The sequence below is a fragment of the Thunnus albacares genome, chromosome 6 (assembly GCF_914725855.1).
Source record: "Thunnus albacares chromosome 6, fThuAlb1.1, whole genome shotgun sequence".
Classification (NCBI taxonomy): domain Eukaryota; kingdom Metazoa; phylum Chordata; class Actinopteri; order Scombriformes; family Scombridae; genus Thunnus; species Thunnus albacares.
Genome location: NC_058111.1, coordinates 4,675,314 through 4,686,930, shown reverse-complemented (window position 1 = coordinate 4,686,930; position 11,617 = coordinate 4,675,314).

Genomic DNA, 11,617 nt, shown 5'->3' with positions numbered 1-11,617 from the left:
GATGTTCCTCCCTGTTTTACTTCAACACAAGTAGTGATAGACTATAAGCAGATTAGGAAGAGAAATAGTCTGTAAAGAGAAGGAGAACACACAGAGACAGTGGTTTTATATTCTCTATGTGACGTCAGTGTTGAAACCGTGACGCGAATGTGGAGAAGAGACAAATCGGTTTCTAAGTGTGGGAGTGATGAGGAAAAGAAAAGGTCAATGACAAACAGGAGGAAGGGAAACAGGATGATGGAAGTGTGCTGAGACACAAGTCACATGTTGTCTCCGATGGGACCCGAAGCTGTCTGTGTATGTTTGGAGACAGTTTGGATAAACCGGCGAGATTGAGGTTGAAATTGAGGTTTGGGAGGAGAGGAGGATGTTGTTTCAGGGTACTAAGAGTGAGTGGTGTAAGGTTGTATGAACCTCTGAGGAGATGTGGGTGTGTGAGCTGATAATGACAGAACTGTGGGGCTGAATGGAGGAGACAAAAAGGAGCGGCGTGTTAGTAGAAACAGCAGTGACCAGCTCTGTCCCCACAGGCTCTAAAAACAACTTTACACTACCTGCTCTCTGTCTGAGTCCATTTACACTGGAACATCACACCCTTTACAGAGTGCCATTAAATATCACTGGAACCACCACAGGTCTGTCAGGGCTGCAGCCAGTTAGGTCCTGGTGAGTGTTGGGTTGCAACACTGTTGTTATAATAATGTGAGGTTTAGAGATTCCTAATTCCAGTAATGTCCCATTAGTTCAACATTTTGGGATGTGGCCTTGAGAGACGGATATAAGATATACTTTATTATCCCCAAATTATTCTTGGGCTCAGCATTGCTAAACAAAACATGTATTACTTACTTACATGCATACATACTTTACATACATACCTTACAGTCATTCATACAGAAATAATAATAAAAAAAAACAGAATATCACACGTTCAACATAAGACCAACAACTAAAAGTCAACTGCTCTGTGACCATGTAGCGTTCTACCAGCGCAGCATTTAACTGCTGCTGTTTAAAAACCTACTGGACAATGGAACAAATTGTTTTTTTTATAGCAGTTCAGTCTGCAGTTTGGAAGGTGATAAACGCTCGTATTCAGAATGAAGAATGTGAGAGGAATCAATCATTATTCTCTGTGCCTCTCTAAGTATAGACTGCTCATATATAACCTGAAGAGAATGCTGTTCTTCCTGCCCTATAACCTTCGTAGCAGTCTGCACAAGACAAGCAAGCTTGGATTTTAATTGGACTGACAGGTTAACATACCATGCTTGAATACCACTCCTGACTAAACTCTCTAAAACTGACTGATAGAAGAGAAACTCTTGAAATTTTTTAAGTCCTATCAAAAAGTACAGCCTCTTCTGTAGCCTAGAACAAAGACTTTAGAGATGGGAATGCCAGGTTAGAGAGTTGTCAATGTGCACACTAAAGTATGTATAAGAACAATATGATTTAATGGGAGTGTTCTGAATGCTCCTTAAACCACAGTTTTTACAAAATACAAAAGGTGTGATTCGTACAGTAGGTATTAAAGCATTGGAATTGATGAGAGGCACTTTTGATTGACCTAGACCAATTAATGGAAAGTATTGTAACAATCTTTTATTGAGTGTTAAGTGCCAAGCAAGCAGCAGTGGAGCACATCATCTATCCAAACATGTATCACGACTGACTGCCAATCAAACTTTTTGAACTCAACAGGAAAGTTCACAGTTGTACAAATCTTCATTTAGTTGGTTTGACCGAGAAATTAAAAGTGTAATTGTCAGAAATAAGTAATGAGAATTTGGGATATGCTTATATGGTTTAACACAGGTAAAACAGGAGACATTTGTGATTTTTTTCGGACATAGTGATCTTACATGAGAAACTGTTTAAGTTTTATGACGTCTCTACCTGTTGCAGTGTGTTTTACTCTTAAAATCAATATTGTTATAGTTCAGACATGAGAGAGGAGGCACTCCGAGCCCGTCCTGAACCTGACCGATGAATGTGAGTCCCAGCCTCCGAGTTTAAAGTTGGAATAGAGAGGAAGAAAAAAAGGTGTTGGGTTATAGAGAGTTGTGGATCAGCTACACTTGAAACAAGATCCAAGGACATTATAAAACACACTGAGGGAGGGGGTGGAGTTCACTACAAGTTCAGGGTCGTATCGCGGTCAGAGCTCAGGCTGGGACTCAACATTAACTTATTTTTTCATGTTTTGTGCATGATGGAGAAACACACATGTTTCCCCTTCTTGTGGCCATGCAGTTCTCTCTAAACACTAAATAAATGATCAGTAATATGTGTACATTTGCCTCTGAATTTACTCTTTTTTGCTCTAGCAAAAGAGAATGGTGAAATTGTCCCTGTGATATTACAGCATTCATAGTAATGCAGCAGATCTATGGTTTTCTTATATTTGGTGTAAATCTCAAACAGCACCTGAGCCCACTTGATCCTACTTATTTACCAATATGCCCACGTGGATAAATATCATGAATGTATAATGTTTGAAAGCAATGAAATTCAATGTGTTTGTGTTATAGGTTTCTCATTTTGAAACTATGCTGCTCTTTAAACATTAAATTAACTCAAACTGAAACACGCCTGGCTTGCAGCACACAGATTCTCTTTGCTGATGTACGTCATTTCATTTCCTGAAGCATTCTGCTTCACATTAACGCAGCCAAACATTCACACCTGCTGCCCTGCATTGTTGGTCACTGGAAGCTGCCCAGTATAACCAGAGTACTGTTGGCCCCTGAACAGCCTGGTAATCATATTTGGGGGTTTATTGTGTGGGTTCAGTGCAGGGTTAAACTGGGCAGATGGAAAAATAATTACAGAAGTAAAAATAAAAACAATTTAATCGAATCTGAATCATAATTGTACAAATACCCCCCATTTGAAAATAATTCTAAAATGTGGACAGTATGTATGACAAAATAACCTTTTTTGTGCTTTCAACCACATCTCACGTTGTTCATCAGTAAATCGAACTTGCTCAGTCCAGCAAACATTGAGATGTTGTATGAACCGTTTTGAAAGTGCTGACATTCAGGACGTTACCTGGACGTCAGCTGTGACGTTCCAGCAGCATTGAAACACGTCATTACCATTATTAACGGGCATTCTGCAGCTTTATGGTTACGGTTACAATGATCAACTGCTTATATGGATCAAAATGCTCGAGACAGAATCATTCCTATACAAATGCTGTTAAATAATTTGCTTATAGTAATCAAGTAGTAACAGTGTTCATTTTGGGTCTATTAATACATGACAACATACAGAAACATTTTTTTAAACTATGGTAATTCTGTTTTTTTTTTTTTTTACTTTAATCTCATGATACATGTATGATATGTACTTAGTGGCTGCCATGCCATTATTGCCTCACAGTAAACTGTCTGTTTCTGGCTGGTTACCTGAGGCTGGTGCTGCGTGCACATTAAAATCATGACGGGAAAAAGAAAGTCATTTTCTCTCGTAATAAACGTAGTCTCCTTGAAGCTTATGACAAACTGCACGAGCCAACGAGATGCAGCAGCGAAATAACAAATGAAGCGGCCGTACTGTATTTTGAAACAGTCAGTAAAATTCAGTAAATAGCGAAGCTGCCCATTTCATTACTTTATATTCATGTAATAAATATACAAATGTCAATTAGATGGTAATCTGCATGAGAAATAAAGAAAAAGAAAAAAAACTATGTATATTTGTTACTATATTTCCACCGCAGCTCAACAGGGAAACACTGTCTGAGGAAACACGTATGTTAATGTATGTTAATGGACTGGACAAAATATTTCAATATTCCAATTCAATATAATGCACCTCAGTACACTACAACCACCCACTATGACCTCAATAATAAACATAAAGTAGAATTATCAGCTTTCTGACAATGTCAACAAAAACTGAAAATGTCTAAGCTTTGTAGATGTAGAATTTATGGCAGAGCTGTTGTGTTGGATTGCATTAGATTACACAGATGTACCTGATGAATTGGGTGGTGAGTGTATGAACCTCCATTCAGAACAAACTCATCAGAGCAGTCGGGGCCGTCTCTACTTTCACATCTTTTTTTTTTCTCAGCAACTTTGTCCCACTTTTTTTAAACAGAGCTGAGTTAACCTAGATAGTTTCATGGCAGAAAGAGGCTCTTTGAAATCCTTTTGATTCTTTGATAGTTTTGAAACTTCTTTGTATTTGAGCAGGAAAAATTGTGCCTGTGATCATAGTCTTGAGTTATTTCTGATTTTGTCCACTCAAAACCTTTGCTTTAGAGATCTTCCCATTAAAGAGACACTTTACTCATCATCGGAGGTACTACTCAGTCACTAAAAACAGTCTACAGTATAATTTCTTCTGTGGTTCTGGAGGAGTCTGACAAAATAACCCTGGTGATGTCATCTTGGCTTGAGTTTGGAGAAAGCCTGCATTACAAACTGCTGGCATTTACCAAACAGGGAGGGTCTACTGAGGAGGTGATGTTGCATTCTGGGATGTGTAGGATCCAGTGTCTATGGAGCTTGACTCTTACTAGGGATTATAATGTTTATAAAGTATATCTCCTGTCTTTTCACATGTTCCCCAATTTTATGGCAGTAAAATCACTAGAGTACCCTTTAATTCAACTCAAGAGACTTCACCACACAAATATTAGATGAACATGATTTATTAGGAACATTTTGGTGAGGAGTCCCTGTTGTTAGGTGGAGTTGGTGTGGCCATGTTGTACCTGCGAGACGAGCAAGAGAGACAATTAGGAAAAGGACCATTTATGAACGAGAAAGGGTGCAATAGAAGGTCTGAATGCATGCAGTGGTTGGATGAATGTGATAAAGTGGGAGGTAGGAGGAGAGAGGAGAGGAAAGGATGGACCAGAGAGAAACCAAGCTTTCACTTTTGAACTACAGTAAACTTCCAATAATGCACGTTTTGGATGTGCACATGAATGGAAACCGTGAAAATTCAAAATTGTGTGCTTTGATGAGGTAGAAAACGAGGTGTTTTAAACAGAAAAAAAATGTATAAAAAAGCTGATGGGAACATTTTTTTTCTAAGATTATCATAAAACCTGCTTCCACATCTTTTTTGTCTGTTTTTCTACTAGTATTGGCACAATATTGACCCACTATAGCTTCCACCCACCATTATGGGCCTACACACCACTGCAAGACAAAAATCAAGAATAAATATGACCAATGGCCAAAACACTGACTGACAGTATGTACAAGAAAAAGGACAAAAGGAGCACATGAATTCATTAAAACAGTAAAGTTCATGTTAAGTCAGAGGCTGCAACCAAATGTTAGTGTACTTTTGCTTTATAATCTCACATAACACTAGCTGATTGTCTTTTGAGGTTTTTTTTAAAAAATTTTGCTTCAAATTCATGAAACCTACAGAGTTTTACACAGAGTACAAGTTCACACGATGGAAGTTGTTCTGTCTAGTGAACTCTAGAAGACCAGGATTCTTTAACTATTTGACCCAGTGGCCCCAAAAAACAACCAGTTTACTGACTCTACTGTTATTGAGCAGACACACAGTGGTGGCATCGGCCTCAGGCGTTGGTGGAGAGAGGCGGCGGCGGTGGGTTTATCTGGGGCGAGACTTGTGGTTGGAAGGGAGAGAAAGTTGAGGGGGACACAAACAGACAAACATTTTCTCATAAACATGCTTCACAGCGCTCTGAGGCTGTGAGCTGGCTGGGAGTCGGGACAAAGAGGGAAAAGAACATTAGCTGTAACAGCTTGAGAATATTGAAGTTCATATCAGGCTGTAGCTTTAACAACATTATACTGTATATCTTAAGATATTTATGGCTTCAGGGCATCTTCCAAACATGGAACTAGCTGTCTGTGTGTTAGCTGATAGCTGATTTGTTTTAGTGCTGTATTCATTTGGTTTAGCATAATCAGAATTGGTTATATTCTAAATCATTACATTCAATATGATATTAAATGTAAATATTTAATAATATATGAATCAACATGAGCATATCTCTTACCTAAAGATATAATCCATGACTTATTCTACTAAAAATATACTGTATAGTATTATTATACTACAACATATATATAAATATTAAAAATTTCCTCTGATGTTTAAAAATGTAAATGTCTGTTAACCGTGTCAAAATTGTATCCTGAAGGCAGAACATCTTCTCTGACACAAAGACGGGAGGCAAAATAACCTCAGAGAAAGAGGCAAACCAGACTAGATGGACTACATGATGAAATATTTATTCATTCTTTCAGTCGGGCCTTTTCAATGTAGCCTTGTGTTTCCATGAAAAAACATCACTGAGAGTTATTTTGGGGAGAAAATGTTGTTTTGGTTTTGGAAAACCTGTGTCAGCCAACAAACAATGATCCCAATGGGAGATAAAGAGAGGAGCATGTCAGTGCAGCTCCAAAAGGATAATGTGAAGAAAACCAAAACACAGCTGAATTCATGAATTAATTATTATTATTATTATTATTATCATTATTATTATTATTGTGTTTAGCTTTTGTTTAACCACAAAAGCATCACTGAGGTTAAAAATCTATTTAAAAGAGTGTGCTGACCATTTACTATGGCCAAAGAAATCACTTTTCTCTGATTGGTAAATGTTCCTTTAAACAATCTACAGAAGCATATGAAATATACGGTGGCCCCTTTCTACCAAGAAAACAAAACAAATAGATGAAATGTTAGGAATGACTAAAATGAAAATACTCAGCAGTCATAGAAAACCACTTTGCGATCACCATTAGATCAACAAAAACCAATATAAACAAAAATGATAAATGTCTGTCTTGCCTTTTTTTAAAAAAACCCTCCAAGGTTGATCGGTACACCTCACACTGCCCCACAGTACAAAATAAAACATTCCCAGAGATGCTGACGAGGTGTTAATCAATAACAACTGATCAAACAGATATTTGTCAAATTCTGGGATCAGACGACAGCACAGTGAGTTAGAGACCAGAATCAAAAGACATTTAAAATATGAACATTATCAAGCCTCACTGTGAAGCCAAAAAACAAATTATAATTGTGTAAAATCTGTATTATAAATGTGATGCACCACCATGTATGGATTATCATGACCGCTGACCCTGGACGCAAACTCACATGGGCCCTTACCTATACTACCTACCTCCTCTCCAAGCGTACATACTGTAGATTGTGCAGGGCAACCCAGCCTCACACACACAGCATGATATTGATGTTACATCTAACTACATTTTAGGGATGTTTTGTTCTACACATTGCATGCGGAGCACAGCATATTAATCTTTAAGACTCAAAACACACATAAATAATTCATGAAAAACTACTGTACAACAAACTGTGAAAGAAATGAAAATCAAATGTAGTACAGACTGACAGCTAAAACCACACACTGCACAACAAGCAGAGAAAAATACCCAACCTAAACTACCACTTTTCTTCTGGCCTCCATTGAAGAGAAATGTCGGGGTGTCTGCATGTGTCATCATCCTTAGCTTTAATCCTTGACATTTGCGAGAAGGAATGTCCTCCATCACTGTTAGGAAGCGTCAGGTACAGTCTTATCATAACTTTTTTTTCCTTTAAGTGATTTTCTGAACCAATGCTGCATCTCTCGCTTCTTTTTACAACGACCCCGAACATACAGTCAGAGTCATAAAGAACTATCTTCAGCTACAAGAACAACAAGGAGTCCTGCAACAGATGGTTTGGCCCCCACAGAGCCCTGATCTCAACATCATGGAGTTAGTCTGGGATTAACATGAAGAGACAGAAGCAGCTGAGACGCCGAAAATCCACAGACGAACTTTGGCAACTTCTCCAAGATGCAAGAACAAGCGACCTGCCAAGTACCTGAAAAAATGTGCAGGTGAACCGAGGAGAACTGCTGCAGTTTGAAAGGTAAAGCTGCTCACAGCAAATATTGATTTCATTTAGGTTTCTGCTGTTTACTGAACTTTGTATCAAGTCAACTGATAATAAAAACTAACCATGACATTTATTTTTGAAAGCATCCTGATTTTACTTTTTCAAAAGTGCCAAAAACCTTTCTTATCTTACTGTTAACTAAGGGCCCCCATTTGCTCCAGGGCCCTGGAGCCCACTTTGCCTATGTGTTAATCCATCTATGTGTACCACCTCCTTCTGAGACATCATGTTGAGCTTCAGCTCTAATTAGATAACTTAAGTCCCCGGTATATTCCACAATGGACAGCAGAACGGCCAGCGGACATGTTCCACATTAAATTTATGCCACACGGACCTTCACAGCCTTGCAGATGTTAATAATGTGGTATAGCAGGGGTCGGCAATTAGGCCCAACCATGAGCCAGTTTTTGAAGGATTTTTCATTGGAGGGCCATTAAGCGGCGCAGTGGAAACACAGGCTTATATGTCTTGTTTATTTATAATTCTGTTTATGATTGTATCTGATGTCATTTTCCCATTAATAAGTGACAGTTACAGCTTATTTTAATAGATATTTGGCTAAAAATGACTCATACACGAATATATGTTCTGTGTTGCACTTTGAGATCAGAGACATACTTTATTGTTGTTCACACACAGTGGCCTGCTTCATTCATGGTTGACTGAAAGTACTGTTGATGTTCTTGTTGCCTTAGAAAAAAATGGTTTTAACACACCATTTATGTTTAAATGCCACCTATTTGTGTGCATGAACAATAAATCTGTTTTGGTCGAATATGCTAAAGTTGTCACACCTTGCCTGGACTTTGTTTTTCTGGACTTTTTGTGTTCTTTGGAGATTCTCATGTTTCACTTCTGTTGTCAGTCCTTCTGGTCATATGGTTTTGTTTATGATTTTGGTGGTGGGTTTAGAGGACTGCATCATTAGTTTTGTTGGGTTGTGTACTTGGGTTTGTGTTCGTGGTTAGTCTTGGATGGGTTAGTGTAGGTGGCGTTGAGTTTGTTTTCTGGGTTTTTGTTTTCTGTTTCCCTTGTGTGTTCATGTACTCCTCCACACCTGCCCTGCATTTGGACTCGTTAGTCCTGCCCTGCTCTTTTTTCCCCACACCTGCCCTGTGTTAGCCTCGTCAGCCCTGCCCTGCTCCCTGTTTCCTCAGCCTATCAGCTCCCTGTATGTTCACTCCCCTCTCCTTAGTTCTCCACCCATAGTTCAGTTTCTTTTTAAGTTCTGGTTTTCTGTTCAGTCCTTGTTGGATCGTTTTGTTTTGTTTCATCTCGTTCTGTTCAGCTCTGTTTGCTTGTTCATTACCATCCACGATTAAAGGAGATTTTTTCATCATATCTGCATTCTGGCCTCTGCGTTTGGGTCCAGTCCTGCTTCCCCACCTGACAAAAGTTGTGGAATTAAAACAGTATTGGAATTTACACATTACAAATTCATTTCTAGTAGGTTCATTAGACACAATTACTGTTCAAATAGCATGATGCAACCACGGCTTTCCTCCTCCTGTGGGAACAGTATCGAGGTAACATATTGATTGGGGTTTACATGAGCCTTGTGTTTATAATGTTACCTACAGTAGATTTGTGAAGAATTATGTAAAAGTTTTGATGCAAATTATTAAAGTCAAAACTTCAGCTTTTGTCAGGGGGCCAAATATATTATCTGGAGGGCCAGATTTGGCCCACTGACTGCTCTTTGCCTACCACTGTAGTATAATAAATCCTTATTTATATAAATTATTTAGTATTTTTTCGATATACAGTACTGTGCAAAAGTTTTCGGCACTAAAAGTAAAGTGAGAATGCTTACAAAAATATTGCTATAAATTGTTTAAATTTATCAATTAATTTCTTACAAAGTTGAGTAAACAGTAGAAATCTAAATGAAATCAATGTTTGCTGTGAGCAGCTTTGACTTTAAAACAGCAGCAGTTCTCCTCGGTTCACTTTAACACAGTTTTTCATGGTAACTTGCAGGTAGGTTGTTGTAACCATCTTGGAGACAGAATGTTCTTCCGTGGATTTATTATTTAGGCCGTCTCAGGTGCTTCTGCATGTAATCCCAGATTGACTCCATGATGTTGAGATCAGGGCTCTGTGGGGACCGAACCATACCATCTGTTGCAGGACTCATCATTCTTCTTGTCGCTGAAAATAGTTCTTTATGACTCTAGCTGTATGCTTGGGGTCATTGTCATGTCATGAATAAATTTGGGACCAGTCAGACACCTCCCTGATGGTACTGCATAATGGATAAGAATCTAAACATCTAGGGCGCCTAAAACTTTTGCACTGTACTGTATAATTTAGTCTACATTTTTATTGCCACTGGCGTGCTATAAGAGTAGATAGAATTACTGCTTTAATTAAAGTGGCACTTGGTGGACTTTTCTGCCCTGATTCACATGATCATGTGATAATAATACAAGTCAGAAATCCCATAAATATGTCCTGTTGAATTACAGAATATGTAGACAATGATGTTAGACATGTTGAAGTTTTCATTAACATTGCATGCTTATAGAATTGAGTTTGTTAAACGTATTGTGATAAGTGTTTTTTTATTTTTATAATTCATGCAATGGTGCAGTAAAAAAAAAAGCATGCAGGGTTTGAATATTTAACTCTAATACAAGTGTGTTACATACTGGATGAAGAGATCCTGAAAGTGCACTTCATATACATACATGCAGGGAAGTTTAGGGAGAAGGACTGACAGTATAATAATAGCAAAGCCAAACAATGGACATGATTCATATTTTAATCTGTAGACTGGAATTTATTACTGTGAGGAGCAAGGCAAGTTTATTTATATAGCACATTTCAGCAACAAGGCAATTCAAGGTCTTTACTTAAAACATTAAAAGCATTGAGACAAAGTGCAAAAGAAACACATAATAAAAGGACACTTTTATTTAAAAACAGTAATTAAAAAGACAAGAGAATAGAAAAACAAAAAACAAGCTCATATAGAATAAGACAGGTATAAAATACAAGAATTAACGTTACCAGTCTGAGAAATGAATCATTATTTAATTGAATAAAAGGCAGCAGCAAACAGAAAAGTCCTCAGCCTTGATTTAAAAGAACTGAGAGTTGCAGCAGAAATGCATTTTCTGGGAGTTTGTTCCAGATATGAGGAACATAAAAACTGAACGCTGCTTCTCCATGTTTAATTTTGACTCTGGGTACAGAAAGCAGACCTGTCCCAGGTGACCTGAGAGGTCTGGATGGTTCATAACGTAGCAGCAGATAAGAAATGTATTTTGGCTCTAAACCATTCAGTGCTTTATAAACCAACAGTAGTATTTTGAAATCAATTCTTTGACAGAGAGGAAGCCAGTGTAAAGATCTGAGAACTGGAGTGATGTGATCCACTTTCCTGGTTTTAGTGAGGATTCGAGCAGCAGCGTTCTGAATCAGCTGCAGCTGTCTGATCTGATCTGAGACGTAAGTCCTTTAATCCTTGATATATTCTTCAGATGACAGTAGGCTGACTTTGTAATTGCTAAAGTGAAAGTTGAAATTCAAGTATGAGTCCATTACTACACCAAAATCTCTGACTTGGTTTGTGGTTTTTAACCACAAACTGACTGAAGCTAAGCTCTAACTTTAAAAGTTCTTCCTTGGCTCCAAAAAAAATTACTTCTGTTTGGTTTTTGTTTAATTGAAGAACATTGTATTGCTT